An 18,025-nucleotide genomic window follows, 5' to 3' on the forward strand; every position below is an offset into this window, starting at 1 on the left:
CACTTGAACCTCTTCCAGTGTTTTATATTTTGGACAATGTGTGGCTAATCCCTGAGGTCTGAAAGCAAAGGTGGCACCTCTCTAGGAAAGCAAAAGAAAGTTTGGACACTGATGTCGTTAACCAAAACAGTTTTTCCAGCTTCCCTTCATAGTTGGAAAGACTATTTGTTCTGGACTGAGTGACAAGGTTAGTTTGCCCTATTCAAGCACTATAGAATAATTTCTATCACTAAAAGTCCTGAATTTACTGTGAAGGAACTGTCTTGCAGCAACTGCTGAAGTTAGATATTTGCCTCATTACGAAGAGTGCAAGAGAGCAAGCTGACTAAGCTCAATTTGTTTATTGATTAGGACTATAAAGGCTGTGACCAAGCAAAGACATAAAGTTGTACTACCAATTCATCTTTCCTTTTTGATGGTTCAGTGACTGAAACAGAGAAATCTCTGCAAACAGTTTTACAAATCATATTTATATCTTGTTTATAAAATGTAGCACTACAGTTTGCAGCCTTCTTCAGCTGCTTATCTGAAAAGCAAAAGTACAAAGAAGTATTACATTCACAGATCATCCATGTTTGGTATCTGTTTGGCAATCTTGAAAGGGTAAATATGAAAGCACAAGATGTACAAATCATCTGGCTAGTACAAAATGGAAAAACTAAACAACTTTTAAAAACTCTGGAAGAATAATGGTCATAGAAAGTTCAGCTAAATTTCTTGATACAAATCCTTTAGTGTTGTGGGGTTCATGTTCATAATGTGCCAGCATAGTCTTATAAATATTTGAATTGTACTGAATTAAAATAAGGTTAACATAAACCAGCCTGAATGTATAGCACTCATGAACATTTAAGTCGTAGAAGCTAACATTGACCTGTACTTCTGATTTTTTTTAGCAGATTACCAATGGTACATTTTCTTGCATTTCAGAAACAATTTATTTGTTACTAAGGTTTACTCCACCTCATTTTGAACAAGAAGAAAGAAGTGTGTCACTGCTTTGAGAAACTGAAATGTTAAGATGGGTAGTAAATGTTCTTTTGGGTGGGTGTTGGAGTGATATTCTCACTATGGAGACTTAGTTTGGAAACTGACTAGTAGCACCTTGATAAGGCAACATTATGAGTATATAACGCAAGAAGTAGGCATGACATTGTGGGACAGGGAAGACAGAGACCTATTGATGATGTGTTTTCCAAGATTAGCAAATAGCTAAGTAACCACTGAATCAATTGTTCATGACAGATTTCCTCTATAGCACGATTGCCATTTTTAGCAGATAACAGGAATGTTAGACAGACTACTAACTCCCTAATGCAGCAGCATCCACCATACATGAAGAGCCAGGGTTATAATGGTGTGAGTTCAGACGGGAATAGTTGCTGGCTGTGACTCTTTCCTTGAGCTGCTATGCTGTGTGCATATGCCATGCTTTTATATTTCTAACATCCTCTTGGATTCTCATGTAATGAAGGTGCCTTGTTTTCTTAGTTATACTTTTTGACTATTTGGATTTCTGTTGGTATTGGAATCCTTGCCATCCTCTGCTGACTTGGCATTTTCTCCAGTAAATTGTAGCTCATGGTGATATCCTGGGAAAAAAATGCTGATATGCTTCCTGTTACATAGAGGCCAGTGCCATGAGCATTGCTGTTTTTAGAACTTAGCTAAAGTTAAATCTTGTAAGCTGTTCTGCATTCTTTGGTCTTGATCTGGTACTTCTAGACATCCTGGGATTTGACCATTCCATGCCTTTGTCTTTGGTAACGTTTAAAAAGTCTTCTGAACTATGATCCATCATCTCACTAGTAAATAACTTATAAATAATGATATTGTATGGACTATGGTCATTTCAATGTGTAGAAACTGAAAGTACTGAGAACTTGCATCCACTGCCATGTAAGGAAACCCCATGTTTTGGTTTTAATTACCTGACCGCTTGGCCCAATTTGTAAAAAGTTAATTCTTGTGAAGTACTTTTTTGAAGATCTTAATTGAATAGAACCACTTAGATACTTAAGTTAACCTCCTTGCCAAATGAAGACCAGAGAGCTTTCAAAGAGGCCTCTGGAGCACTTCCAGAGCAAATACTATTATGAATATCACTTTATCCTTGGGTTCATAATGTAGCTTTTACTTTCCTTCAATATTACAAGAAAGCTTTACTTACTTACTAAATTTTCACAAAAAAAAAAAAAAAAAAAAAAAAAAAAGGGAAGGTCAGGTAATACTATTGAAATGAATTGCTAAGATACAAAAAGACCCGTAAGTAATTTTTGTCACATTCGGCCAGTTCAGCTATTGGCCAGTGTGATTCAGACATTTACTTCCAAGCAGTTCTATTACTTGGCTATCATAAGAAAAAAGTAGAAAATGTCTAACTGACATAAGACATCTATCTAGGAATTGGAAAAGATTGACTGAAAACTATTATTCTTATTAGCATATAATGAAGTCAGATGGGATTATTTGATCCTGTATTTTGAATTGTTTAAATGTCCAAATGCCACAATGCACAAAACTGTACCAGAAGATCATTCTGAGGCAGCAAAGTCAGCAATAAGAAAACAGAAATGAAAATTATAATAAAAAATATTTAATCAATTTATGTAATTTTATGGAAAATTCAGTCAAAAAATCAGAAAATGAAATTCAAATTCATGAATAAATTTGCTTTCACCAAAGTCACAGGAAATATTTGCAAATTATTTCTCAGTTGCATTCTGAAGAGAGATTTCGAGGAAGATTGTTCATCAAAGCTAGTGAAAAATTAAGCTGCAATGAGATAAGAGGAAAGGTCTTTTCTTAGAGTAATAAATGGTTAAGTGGTAGGAAACAAAAAAAGAAACTATATTTTTTTTTCAGTAGGGAAAGGTCATTGGTGGAGTCCAGAAGAATCCGTGCTAAGCCTGTCTGTTCAAGATGTTCATAAATGATCTGGAAAAAAAGGTGAATAGCGAGGTGACAAAGCTTGCTGATACTAATCTATGCAGTGAAGTGAAAATGGAAATTAACTGAGGAGGGTTGCAAAAGATTTCACAATACAGAGGGAGTGTGTGATAAAGTGCCAGATGAAATTCAGTGTTGATAGTGATGCACATTGGGAGAAAAAGCTAACTTTACGTACATAATGATGGGCTCTGAATGAGTTATTTCCACTCAAGGAAGAAATCTTGGAATTATAATAGATCGTTCTATGAAAAAGTCAGCTCAGTGCGGCACATAAAATGAAAAGAATTGCTAGGAAAGGAATAGAGAACAAAGCAGGCAACATTATTATGGCATTGTACAAATCTCTGGTCTGTCTTCATCTGTAATAATTTGTACACTTCTAGGGTTCTAGTCCTGAAAACCATATAGGAGAATTAGAAAAGATAAAGAGAAAGAAGGTGTGACTCATGGAAGGTGTGTAATGACTTCTTTAAATACATGAAGAATGACTTTCTATGCCAGTGTACTTCAACCTGAAAAAGAGACATCTGACCAGCCCTGTGCTAACGTTTTCTATAGGTAGGGAGAGTTTACCGCGGAATTACCATTACATGCTTTATTTTATACTGTTCCTTAGGTGTCATTATTCACCATTGCCAGAGACAGGATATTGAGTTATATGAACGTTTGATCTGACATATGTGCCTCTTCTCCTTTTGTTATGTCTTGTTACTATGAAGAGAAACAAGATGAAACATTTTCTTGTGATTCCGTGTTCACTTGTCAACTAAGAGTGGACCAGAATTTCTGGACTGGAAAAAAGTTATATATCTTTCTGTCTGTCTATCTGTCTATATATCTGCACAATAGTTACCTTGACCTTGACAATATAATCTGTATAATCACTATCGTCTGTTGTATTCTTGAAAGGGAGACTTTTCTCCTCCAAGTATGACATGATAATAACACATACTAGGGACTGAAAGCCAATGAAGTGCACGTATAATTTTATATTTTATTCAACCTCTGGAAGACAGTTTGAAATTTAGTGTTCATAGTATAAACCTACACTTCCATTTTATTTGCCTACCACTATCGTATATGATTAGTTGCAGTTTAACCAGATCACTATTGTAATTGAGATTTGTATTTGAGATTTCCATTCAATAAGAAGATTCAACATAAATTAAATTGCACAACTTGAATTAGGAAGAGGACAAAAGAGATACTCACACAGCCTTAATTTTTTGCAAGTACACAGCAGTCTATACAAAGCCTATTTTAGTGTTAGTAAAGTGTTTAGTTACATGAAATGAGTAACACTGTGTTTAATTTGTATAAATTCTTAGAGAAAAGTAAAAACAGCTGTCATTGAATATTTATGACCTAAGAAAATTAAGAATTTGGCTGATGAGAGGTATTTCTGAGAAGTTGTTTGCAGTGCAGTCTTTCTGATTAATGCCATACATATATATACATGTATACACAGACACACACACAGAGACACACACTCTTTTGGAAATAAACTATTTTGTAATAAGTTCTTGTTTCAGAATAAGAAGGTCCACACATGGAATTAATCTGATATAGTTAATATCTTGCAAATAAACACCTTTTCCCTGTTAATGTTTGTTCCTAGCTTTTGGAATAACTGTTTAATAATCTTGCACTTATCTTGGGTAATCAGCAATACAGTGATATTCCATATACCTCCCTGTGTATGTCTTCCATGTTCAGTTCCATCTCTACATTTCAAGTCTGAATCCCAAATGGAGAGATGAAAATGGCTAGTTTTAAATGAGCATCTCTGAAGTAAAATGGAGAGAAGATAATCAGAGAGACACGTATTGTTGGAGTAGAAAGTAAATAGAAATGACACACTAAGTCATGATGCGGATGGGTGGGAGCATTAAGTCATATAAAGTATCTTTGTTAAAATGAATCACAGATTTGCTAGAGGCTTACATGGCATGCCTAAGTAGGGAAAGGTTTATTATACTGCATTACTGAACACCTAGCCTAAATGCCGACAGTGAATTCCATAGTCTGAAGAAATACTGGATGAAAAGGGTCCTTCCCATTGCCTGTTGCCAAGTTTCTACTTGACAGTTTCACATGGATGCCTGTAGTTCTTGTACTGAAAGAGAGAGTAAACGAGCATTCCCTAGATGAATAATCAGGGACTAGAGAATTTGTAAAAGCAGAAAACACAATAATGTTTAGAGATTTCAGTTGCCTCCAAATATGTTGTACAAAAAAACCTAAAAAGTTCCACTGTGCCTTTTAACATTAAAAAGACGGATTGTGAGAAAGTGTAAAGAAGCTGATTGAAGGGAGCAGCAACAAGGACAAAAATGCTTGCAGGTAACCTTGATGCATTTAAATAAACTATAAACTTAAATACTAATTGGAGAATACTTTCAAAATACTGAAAACATGTTAAATACCAACCAGAGACAACCTGTTAGAACTCACAGACATGCACATCATGCCCAAATGAGGCAAGTGGAAATAAATGTAAACTTGGCAGTTTAAACACAAAATTGCAATGAAACAAGCCAAAAACATTTTGAGAGACAACTTTCTAACAGAAACCTACAAATACCCCACTCCCCTGCCCCCCTGCCCCAACATCGGAATTGGGAAGTCTGCCAGAGAATGTCGGCGATAGCTAGGTAGGCAGATAATCAGAGTCATTGGGTGTAATAAGGCCATTGTGCAGAATATCTGAATTAATTGCACTCATTTATGCTCTCTGGAGAGAAGGTCAGGAGAATACCTACTCCAGAGTCGTCGTTTATGGATGATAAGTCTGAGGAACTGTCTCAAATTAAAGTGTCAATAAAAGATGTTTTGGAGCAAGTCAATAAAATGAATAGTAACAAATCACCATGATCTAATGGCTTTCATCCGAATGTTCTAAGGAACTTAAAAATAAAATTGCTAAGCTACTAACAGTAATATGCAACCTACAATTTTGAATAAGTATAAGGTGGAAAATGTGATGCCAGTGTTTAAAATGGGGTCTCAGAATGATCCTGTGAATTACATACCAAGAAATCTGACATTTGCAATAAGCAATTTGATAGACGTTACTATAAAGGTTAGAATTAGTGGACAAACAGATAAATACATGCAATATGCACCAAAATGGCTTGGAAACTAGAGGGATGTAATGAGTCAAAAATCTAGAGTTCTTTGAATGCATCAGTAAACATGGGATAAAGATGATCCACATGATATACTGTAGTTAGAACTATGGAAGAGATTATGACAAATTCCTTCAACAAAGAAAGACCCATATTGCCACCTTATTAAAAGATTGCTAGTTAGAAATCAGTGGTTTGTTCTTATAATGGAGTGTAGTTACAAATAAAGTCCTGCAGAAGTCTGTGCTGAGCCTGTGCTGTTCAGCATATTCATAAATTTGAATTTCACAAACTCATAAATTATTCAGAAAATGAGATGAGTATTGTAGCGACAAAGTTTGCAGACAAAACAAAGTAATGCCTAGTATTTAAAACAGCCTGTGATGAGATTCTGATGGTACAATACTGAGCTACTGGGTAATAAAATGGCAAATGAAATTCAATGTCAATAAATACCAAGTGATGCATGCAGAGGAAATGGTCTTAACTACACATACAGAATAATGACCTCAGAATTACCATTACTATTATCATTTAGCAATATTAGAATCACAGCAGGTATTTCATACAGAATGTCACCTCAATGCTGAACACTGAAAAGGAGAAGTAGATGTTTAAAATTTTGAGATAAGGTTTTGAGAGCAAACACCGGAACTTCATTAAACTACTACTACAATTACATGTTGCACAAGCTTGTTTGAATACTGCATGCAAGATTCATTCATTCTATCACAGAAAGATGTAGCAGAACTAGGAAGGGTACAGGTAATTTAACCAAATACAAACCAGAAGCATGGAGGAGCTGTGCTATTAGAAAAGACAATGTAAATTGGGACTCTTTCCTTTGGAAAATGGACAGCTGTGAAGAAATGTGAAAATACGTATAAAATCATAAATGATCACTCTTTCTTGTTACACTACAACTAAGGAGCGCTAGCTTAATTTAGCAGTTTAAGACAAAGAAATTGAAGTGCTTTTTCCTACAACTGATAAGTAAATTCTGAAACTCACCACTATAGGATATTTTGAAAGGCAAACACAGACATGGTTTCTGAAAGTGATGAAACTAAATTCTAGGAAATAGGGCATTTATAGTTATTATTTTTAATGGTCTTGGTACAACATCAGACCCAGTGAGTCCCTACACTGCTGGCTGCTGTATGAGGGAAACATTCTGTGTGAACTCTGTCCTCTGTTGGTGATTTTTCAATACAGGACAGTGGCCAGACTGAGCAGTTCTAAAGTTGACTTGTCTCAAAGTTCACAAATGAACATGGAAGACCTCATTCTCAACAGCTTTGTGCACCCTTCCCCATGCAGTCATCAGCACTTATGCAAAGAACATCTAATATAGTGCCACTCTTCTTTGGAAGTGTAATTTTTTTGGCTGGAATAGTGTTAATTTTCTTCATAGTAGCTTGTAAGCTGCTGTGTTTTGGATTTGTGAGGAAAAAAGTGTTAATAACACAGGGATGTTTTAGTTATTGCTGAACAGCACTTACACAGTGTCAAGGCTTTTGGGCTTTTCATGCTGCCCTGCCAGTGAGTAGGCTGGGGGTGCACAAGAAGCTGGGAGGGGACACAGCTGGGACAGCTGGTCCCAGCTGACCAAAGGGATATTCCATGCCATATCACGTTGTGCTTAGCAATAAAAGCTGGGGGAAAGAAGGAGCAAGGGGGGACGTTTGGAGTTATGGCATTTGTCTTCCTAAGTAACTGTTGCATGTGATGGAGCCCTGCTTTCCTGGAGATGGCTGAACATCTGACTGCCAATGGGAAGTAGTGAATGAATTCCTTATTTTGCTTTGCTATTAAACTGTCTTTATCTCAACCCATGAGTTTTCTCCCTTTTACCCTTCTGATTCTCTTTCCCATCCCACTGGGGGGGAGCGAGTGACCGGCTGGGTGGGGCTGAGCTGCTGGCTGGGGTTAAGCCACCACAGTGGCAGTTTTACAGTACTGACACACATGTAATGATGTTTCCAAACGGCAGTCTTGAGTCCAGTATCTTGTTTTCTGTGATGATTCAGGTATTTAGACACGTTGCTCATTGCAATGATGAATCCTTTTATATCCTTTAATCCTTCAATAATGAATCCTTTTAGCATTGTGCAAATTATTTTTTAACGGCTCGTTGTACTGAAGAGCAAACAAATTCATTTTAACCAAAAATATCTGACAGCACAGTATAGGTTCAGATTCAGCATGCATTTTACAGTTTTACTCCAGCTAACAGAGCGTATATAAGTCAATGCTTTCTCACACATTGCAGAGATATCATGTACGTATTGTTTACTTATAGGGTAATATTAATACTTAATTATGTGTGAAGCAGTGACAAAGCTGGGTAATTATGCTGAAAGGACAATGTAATTATCCAGGCTCAGCCCTCTCCTCCCTTTAAGGAAAGGAAGGGAATAGAAAAACTGGAAAGTTTACGGTCTGACAGCTGTATTTTATCTGCAAGGAATTTCCTCTGTGCTTGGACTCTCTTTAAAGTTACCAAGGGACTTGGCCTTCAGTCTCCTTTGTGCAATGCAGAGATACTTAATCTCCTGCTAAATGAACTACTGGAGTAACAGAAGCAGTCCAGCTGCAGTGGCACGCAGCTATATTTAGGTTGGCTGCTCCATTACATACAATGTACAGGTCTATCCCAGGCACTGGGATTGCTAGTTCCAGAGAGACAAGTGAGACTATAGGCAAGGTAATTATCTTTTTTTGAGTGCTGCTTCAGCAGAGCAAGGTTTTCACTATGTTGCTTTTAAATTATAGGAATCATCACCGAGACACATATTTGGAAATACATGACATTTAAAAGGGAAAGATTATGTTTAGAACCAACTGTGTTTAAATAAAAGTATTTCATTCTTTTATCCTTACAAAGCCTTGGCATTCTGCAGCTGTGGAAAGATATTATCCTGGAAGGATGTCTAAATTACGTATTCCAAGCAAAGAAGGGATAAGAGGCTGGAAGGAGGGGAACATGCAGAGGAATGCTTCAGGTCACCATCACTATGTGGGGTTTATGTGTCCATTAGAAGTCCAAATATGTCTGCTGTATCCATGTGCAGGTAGTTAGATCAATTTCAATAGGAGTTTTATAAGGTAGATTATGTGAAAGAGATTTTCATTAATCTTACAATTGGTTTTTCCTAATAATAATTTCAGAATCAAAATTTTCAATTCATACACATTGGTGAAAGAAGATGCTTAACTTCACACCTGAAACCTAAGTAAAATAAAAACTGCATCTGCATCTGTCAGTGTTACAAATTGTGATAAAATATCTAGGAACCAGGACTGTTTTCCATGTGGGTGCTATTTTGCATTGCTTCTGTCTCTGAGTAAGAGGGAAGGTGAAGTAATTGAATACTGTTCTTGAAAAAAACAGAATTGTTTATAGTAGCAGATGAACCCTTCTAGATAATGAAATCTGCTGTATTTTTAAATCATAATGTTACCTGGCCTAAAAACTTGGAAGAATGTTGCAGTGCATTTTTCTTCTTGGATTAGATTCAGGTCTATATTCCCGGAAGGAGTGTCTCAGTCTGTAGAACTTGCTGGCAGTTGCACCTCACTCCTTATGGATTTTGTCAAGGTAGAATCAGTGATGTTGACTAGTTTAGTGAATGAGCTCAACCTTATTCTTAAGGAGTAAAACACATCTTTCTTTAGTATGCTGAATATCTTTGCAAAATAAAGAAAAAAAAGTCAACATTTAAGAAAAGCAATATGTAAGTGACCGAGTCCTCTCTCTAGAAGTGTCTGATTTGTGTCCCAAATGATATTTTCAGCTCCTATAGACAGATCTCCTTGAGCTGTAAGCATTTGTATGGTGATCATTATTGCAGGAAACAAAAAGAAAGCATTACCTGCCAGACTGCTTCCATTGATAGCCATGAGAAATAGAGAAGAGTCCTGGCTGGTCTGCGTATTCTCTGTGTGTCCTTCAGAGGGCAGGAGAGGAGACTGACTAGATCTAACTGCATTTCTGGAGAGAATGGATTGTGTCTCCTAAGTGTTTTGGATGTCGTGCTTTTAGCCTTCCAGGAGAGAATGGTCAAGACTAACTGAAATGTTCAGATTTATTGGTCAGACATAAGACTGGTCCACATCCATTATAGCTCCATCACAGTGTTATGGTGGTACCAAAAGAACAATACTGAAACTGAGAATGCAATTTGCCCTGTGAGACTCAAGTCTTGTCAGATGAATTCTCAAAACTGTGAACTGAGGTTTGAACTGAAATCTGATGTAACAGACTAATTTTCCATGTTGTGTCACACCACGGACAGCTTCAATTTCCATGTAACTAGAGGAGACCTGAGTCTAGGCAGAAGATATGTTTTTGTTTCCCATTCAGGCTGCAGAAGTAAAGATTTCACATTTTGAACTGGAGATGGTGTATTTTGGTGCAGTATCAACCTGCATGCATTTCTTTGCACTTAATTATTTAGGTAGTGTCTTTGATTCTTTTTTGCTCTAGTTTTAATGTTGGCGTTTCACCTAGATTTCGCTGAGGTTGATATTTTCCTCTTTGATACTAATTCTTACTTTCGAATGTTTCATTCCTAAAGCAGAAGCAGTGAATTCAATTATGTATTAAAATCAAGGATATTTGCTTTGTTGATTTAACTGTCAAAATTATTTTTTATGAAGCCTTTCATTTTTTATATTTTTGTGTAGGTTACAATTTTTTGAGCCAGCCACTAGTCCAAAGAACCATTCTAGGTACTTAGGAAGGAACCGGTACAGTCCTTTCACTGATTTGCTCCACCTGTTTTGTAGTAATGGCCAAATTTTAGGCATCTGCTTAAATTTGTGCCCAAGGAATACCTTCAATGAAGCTGCTAGGAACTGGTTATTAAAATCCATCCCTTAGGTTAGAAATTCTGTGGCAGTTCCCCCAAATGTAGGAGAAACCAACCTGTGGTATTGCTGTGCTGAAAGGCTGACAGAGCCTGCATGTCACAAATGCTGCCATCCTCTACTGCACAGCTGGGGCAGGTACCACTTGTGCAAAAGTTTAATAATACTGTTTAGATGACAATGGAGTTTGACTGTGTAAATAATGGGCTTGTAGTGTTCTGTGCTTAACAGGCAGATGAAAGCACATATCACTTCACTTGAAAGCCATACCTGACAGTTTTGAAGGTTGCAAGTCTTTTTCAGGCAAATTATTTTGATATCCTATTCCCTCTGGATGTTCGTATGTAAAGACATGCCGTAGCTAAGATGGCATTGTTCTCTGGACATATAGGTTGTGGCCGTAATCTGGCATTCGTCAGATCTCCTGACAGGTTTATGCATGGCTGTTTACATTAACCAGACCTAATGCATTCTGAACATGTAATTGGCTGTGCGAATGTTCTGTCCTTAGCATTACTTTCGTATACAGCTTTCTGTTTGACAGAATATTGCTATTGTAACTGTGAGGAAAACTAAGTGGTAATAACTGATGCTATTACCAGGCAGTTAATCTGCAAAAGGCCAAGAAGTAACAGTTTTGCTGTTTATGTGGCACACTAATTTTTCTGCAAAAGGAAATCAGCATTGATGAATAATTTAAATCCTGGTCCCCCTGCAAGTCTCCCTGCAAATCACGTGCCCTGCAGAGACTGGAGTACATTCTACTGTGAGCATTGTGCAAAAGATTAGTAGCTCCATGATGGCACTGCTGCTATAACAGTGTGAATTGCACTTTTAATTTGTCTTCCCAACTGACAGAGCACCTCATTATACTTTACAAAATCTATTTTAAATTATACTTTTTAAATTCTCAGTTGAAAGATATTTACATAAAAAGGTGAAGATTAAATAAATTGTTTTAAGTCATATCAGCAAATAATTTTAATGGGAACGTCCTTTCTTCTTGCATTTGGAAAAGAATGTGCATTTTATTCCCACCATGTTTAGTTCCAGTCAGTCAAAACCAGCAATGACTGGATACAATTTTTTTTACAATACAGTCTAGATGTGAAATGTGTGATAAACTCTACTTTGTGTCATAAAATTACGCAGGCTCTCTAATAACTAACTTGTTAGCTATCTTGAGGCTGAAAAGCATTTTATAGAAAATCTTATATAAGACAAAAACTTGTTTTTTTCACAAGTAGCACTGAACAGAAAATTATTACTTTTTGTTAATCAGATTAAATTGTGAAGGAGTATACACACAAGGTACTTAGGCACACATTTTAAATAACAACATTACATTTCTTTCACTCCTTTTTGCCCTATTTGCGCTTTCTTAACTACATTATTGAAATTTAGGAAGCATAATAGCCGATCTATTTAATGGCACATCATTATCTTCGGATAGCATAATGCATACTATTCATTCTCTCATATTATTCATTAATCCAATATATTTATTCTCTCCTAGTCTTCGTGTAACTGTGTAAAGAATCAGACTTTCACTGTACAAATGAATAACATTTTGCAATATTCAAAGATCCTAATTAATATCAGTGACCTGTTAGTTTGATGGTTCACTTGTTGGTAGGATTTCGTGTTACTTGGACACTATTTGTTATACTCTTGTTTATTTCTCTGAGCATCAGCTGTTAGACTCAGTACTGTGCTAAGTGCGGTGCAAACGCCATGGATTGACAGTCTCAAAAATATTGCAAACTCACTGAAAGTAAGAGTGATTTGTTAATAACCAATGGACGCTTATATAAGGCTTCTGTGTGAATACGGTTATATTTATGTGAAACAACTGTATTTAATACTTTCTCTTATAAAATATATGGGCCAGGTCCTTTGAGGTAAGGGGAGGTTTAGGAAGCTGTTGCCAGGGCACTTTGCTTCTAGCAATTCTTTTCCAGCAGAGTGCACCTTGTGGGCTGTAGCTGCTGATGTGGCCTTGGCTGACGGCTGCCAATGCCTCAGTGGGGTGGCAGGAGCTCGCTTTGCTGGGGGACAGAGCTCTGAGATCAGGTCAGGGCAGACAGGCTGCTCCAACTCATGTCCCTAGCTGTATTCCTGTGCTGTGTATGGGTTGACAAGAGGTGGTTCTACTGCTTTTTAATTTTTTTTTTTTTATTTTCACACAAGTTATTCTAAAATATTACTTTACAGTTAGTAATGATTGGCAAGGCATGGTGTTTGGGTTCAGATCCAGATCTGAGCTTCAGAGAGTGCTGGGAGATATTTGGATCTACATTTCTGATTTATGTCACCTACTGTGCTTTTTCATATTTCTTATTTTCCAAGCTACAAAAAATGAGTTTATGTAAATTCTTTTTTTTTTTTTTACACCATTGTTTTAGGTCACTCTTCATTTTGCAGCACCCATAGATTTAGCTTGTCAGTTAAAGTAGAATTCATTTAAAAATGAGTTTTTATTTTATACCTTTCTGACTTGTATTGCTGTAACTTACCCATATTTAAAACTAATATGAGAAGATATGTATAATGAAAGTGTAAATAATAAAGTCCAAAATGGACACCAGTGTTTATTAAGACCTCGTATCTCCCAGAAACTGAAGGTGTAGTCCCAGTTTCACAGATACTGGAACATGTGCTGAGTTTTAGATCAAAATGTTGTCCCAGTGCAGAGTTCTAGGCTAGAGTGCTCAACACTTTGCATATTTGGCCCCTAACTGCATACGTGCTCATGAGCTGATCTTCTATGTGTATACTGAACAGCGATTAGACTTCATAAAGCTATGCAAGCATTTTGGAAAAGAAGTCTCACTACAGTTTTAAAAACAACTTCCACCATCTGCTTGGGAAAAGCAGTGGGTCGGTTTCTTGTGAACTTGGCAATTAAATATGCTAAAACATAGTAGTAGCAGGATAAAATGTTTGCCATACCTATTAAGAACAAAAACTAAAATCCAGCTAAATAACATGAAAACCTCAGACAAAGAGTTGCCATCTGGTTACCAGGTAAAAACAAAACTCTTGATACTCATAAAACACCCTCATTGGAATAGATTTTTAGTGAGGAATTTTAAAGCAACAGGAGTTAAATTCTGATTAAAAAAACAGATTTCTTGTTTCAAGTCTTTAAAAAGCTGTTAAATATGTAAGGCTGTATATTATGTGCTCTTTTATTTAGACTGTGTTTTTCTGGCTCTGAAGAGGATAGCAAAAACTGCAGAAATTTCAGCAGTTTTCTGACCTTACACAGGTTGAGATCTGCACAGAGACACAGTAGACTTAGTGCTCCAGCTCTTGGAAGAATGAAATCACAGCCTTCATTGAGTGAAATGTTACTTCTGCTCCTTACAGTAATAAAGGAAAGCTAGCAAACATAGAATACCTTTTAAGGATATGTCAGGACTTCAGATATTCTGGAAAATGGAATTGAGGAATGGACTCACCTCTAAATCTCAGTGGGGTGTTCAATTTCCAGAGTCAGTGCCTTGGGGTAGTCCATCAAGAATAATTTCAGTGGAGAATTCTGTGTATGGCAGAGGAAGAATACAGTAAACATAATGGTCTCAAACAAATACATCTCAGTAGCTGGCATAGGTGTGCAGTTCATTGCTGCTGCTCCTACCAGGAGGAGGTAGTTGTCATAACCATGGGAAAGGAGGAGATCGCAGATGTTTAATATACCCTTGCTGGGTAAGTAAAGGACTCCATGAGTGGGCTTCATCTCATCTAGCCTTAGACTTCTAAAAGTCAGATCTGTCTGTCTACACCAGTTTCTCTAACTCCTTTTATAATGAATGGGGGAAAACTTGCAATTGCAGGGATGATTCAGCAGCCCTTAGATACCTGTGTTAAGCTGCTGGGAACCAGCTCCTGAATCTATCTTTGCCCCTCCATCAACTATAAGAGAAATGTAGACATTTAGATACTTAAAGATACTTAAAGAACAGGTAAATTCCAGCTTATGTGGCTAAAACTATGTTGACTCTCTACTAAGAGCAGACTAGGGAGTGGTTGAGGCTGCAGCTACCTTTCCAGCACTGTGCTTTGCAGACTGTTTCCAAATGCCCTTTCCAAACTTTTCTTTTCTAGATAACGTTTAATTGCTATGATTAATAGGGCAAAGATTACTTGTACATAGCTCAACTTGGTGACATGTCCTTAAGTGTTCTGAGCCAGTTATTCTGAAGGTGTTCTTGCCAATTCTAAGCTACTGATCCTTTTTGGTGGTGTGACACTCATAGTCTTATGTCCCTTGGTGAAGGAGGTGGGGGAATCTGTTGTTAAACTCAGCTTTTATTCTGGATGTTCAGCCCTTGAATTGTGCTTCTACAGTCTCTGGAGTGTCAGATGTGTCCACAGTTATAGGACTGCCTTCCCTCTGAATTAACAAATTCTGATGTGACACTGAGAACAAATCCCTGACCTTGACGTGGCTGGGAGAGAGCGGCAATCTTTGCAGTCAAAATATTGTTGTAATCATAGCCAAGTGTGTCAGATACTGAACTGAAAAAGTCCCCTGATAATATCTCTTGTGTTTTAGAGATTATCTGCATTTTCTCATTGGATTCAGAAATTATTTTATTGCCCACAATCAACACCAGATCTCATTTCTTTACTTAGAGATGGTTTCTTCAATGTTTTTGGGATTACTCTGTGGTTAGCTCTTCAGTTTAGCTAAGCCAAATGTCTTATAAATACATCTAATTGCATATTTACAAACATGGCATCAGCCTGCTTTAGTGAAGACACACTGAAAATTTAGGTATTTTAAAAGTGACTGCTTCCATGTTGTTTGATATACGGTGCATAGGAGGTCACAGCCATGAAGCTCAACTAAGTCTTTAATAATCTTTAATAGAAGAGCCGCTTTCAGGGGAATAAACTGCAAGTAACGTCTGTTTGCTTATTTTGAACCTTCAGCGTGTCTGCTGTGTAGGTTCTATGCAGCCTTCTGGACAGTAATTTTTCTCTCATCTCATGAAGTGTTGAAAATTTCTGCAATTTTCATAAAAAGATGACAGGCTTGTAGTCACTGGGTCTGTTTTCAATTTATGTTAATACTACTCTGACACTCAATGGCACAATCAAAAGCAGTGATTCCATTTCCCAAACCTAAACTACTTTCCTCCAAGCTAGTATGTACAAAATATCTAGATGGACTTTCAGAGAAATAATAAACATAGGCATCTTGTTATGGCACATTCAAAGATTTGTCATAAATACCCTCTCCTTGCTCAATGGATGCGCAGAACAAAATTTAAGAGTAAAATAGTCAAGGTATTTGCAGAAAAGTTGAAAAGTTCAGATTTATTTAAAGCATATTGACAGCACTTATGTATTATCCTGGAGAAATAAAGGATCATAGAATTGAGTGTTCTCTTCTTTAAATTGTGAAAATCCAGTATGTTGTCTCAAAATTAAATTTTGCCTACCAGACAAAGGCTATGTATGCAGTTAAAACTTTAACATGAGAAATGCCAGAATTCTGCGTGGCATGATCATCAGAGGTTTACATTACAAGATGTCAACTGATACGAACAGAATATCTGGTTAATGAGGACTCTTTAAGTCCACGAAGAAAAGTCTCATTTGCTCCGTGCCCTGTGCACCCTGGTAGTTATTATGGTGGAAGCAGGATCAATGTTGTACTCTTTCCTGGTTATGATGTTCATAAATTCTGAGCCATTCTGCATTGTACTGAAGTAGTGCGTCCATTTAAGAGCGTAGGTGGATAGGCATGGCTCAGATTTCTTTTTAGTAACTCTAAACACTTGGCTCACCTTACTTTGATCACTTCTGGAAAGCCTTTATTAAAAAAAAAAACAAAACACAAACCAAAACATAGATCTTTCCTCTCATGCAATTGAAAAAAATGCTAGAGGGATAAAAAATATGGTTTCTCTCACTTTTTTAATATAATGGCCATTATAAATTTAAATACTTTTTGTAATCACACTGAATATTTCTCAAGAATCAGAGTTTGAAGAGACATTGACTAGATTTTAAATCAGCATTTCACAGCACACCAGCTACATCATGAGCTCATAAATAGACAGATGAATTATTTCCTTGATTCTTGGATTATAATGGCATTTTGGTGTGGTGTCTTTTTTTTGATGAAATGTAGCTAGGTGATTCTTCTTCTGATGAACTGTGAGGTAGGCAGTTGCTTTCTGCTGATTCTTCTATTGATAGAAAAATAGTACTTCTGGGAATGTCAATTTGAATAATTTCTAATCATTCTGATACTTTGATTTCTTGGCATGCATTATTGAACATGTAGTTAAGGGATATTTTTTCACACTTTTTTTTTTTTTACTGTGTAGCTGTAACACCTTTTCTTAGTACTTGAAGTATGCTGTGCACTGACTTTTAAATTGTATCTCCAAAATTTGCTTTAGCTGTAGCCAACTAATTCATAATTCTACAGGTACTCTAGAATTCTGCAAAAATAGGGGAAACTGCATATGGGATTTTACAGAGACTAGATTAACATGTATATAGTATTGTCCATTTGGGGTAGATTGGTCAAAAATTAGCAGCTGGAACTTAGTCTTCAAGTCTCGTTCTGAGGGATTGCAGTGGATTCTTTCAGCACTATCTAGTGCTTTCATGGCACGAGGATGTCCCACCTTCTTCCTTCACACATGCTCAGATGCAATGGCCATAGCTGTGGTTATCTGTAGACAGTAGATTGGTCCCCAGAAGTGCTGAGAAAAGGAAGTAGGACAGATAAAAGCAGGACAGCTAAAGAATCCTGCAAGACAGATTCATCATAAAGCTCCCTGGTCGCACCATACAGATTAAGGTTTTTCTCCAGTTATGCAGGACCACTTTCCTCTTCTATTTAAAGGGATTTGAGTTCACTTTTGCATGATTATGTCATTATCTTAATGACTGCAGCATATAGTTTTCACTTCTGTCTTGCACAAGGCAGAGTTGAACCGTCTTTTACCTGAGGTCAGTGTCATAACCACCAGAGCAGAGGGTCTTCTGAGATAAGTCTCCCACAGTATGTCCTCATGGTGCTTGTACACTACATATATACTAAA

At 36.8% G+C, this 18,025-nt stretch overlaps 1 protein-coding gene across 1 annotated transcript in view; it reads left to right on the plus strand.

Moving 5' to 3' along the window:
- Positions 1-3,446: 3,446 nt before the first annotated feature.
- Positions 3,447-18,025, plus strand: part of TAFA2 (TAFA chemokine like family member 2) — a gene marked incomplete at its 3' end in the record, with an annotated part of 83,731 nt that continues 69,152 nt past the window's right edge. The window contains exon 1 of the mRNA XM_082310215.1: positions 3,447-3,510. The remainder of the gene's footprint in view (positions 3,511-18,025) is intronic.

This window comes from Platalea leucorodia (genome assembly GCF_965183815.1).
Source record: "Platalea leucorodia genome assembly, chromosome: 4".
Taxonomy (NCBI): Eukaryota; Metazoa; Chordata; class Aves; order Pelecaniformes; family Threskiornithidae; genus Platalea; species Platalea leucorodia.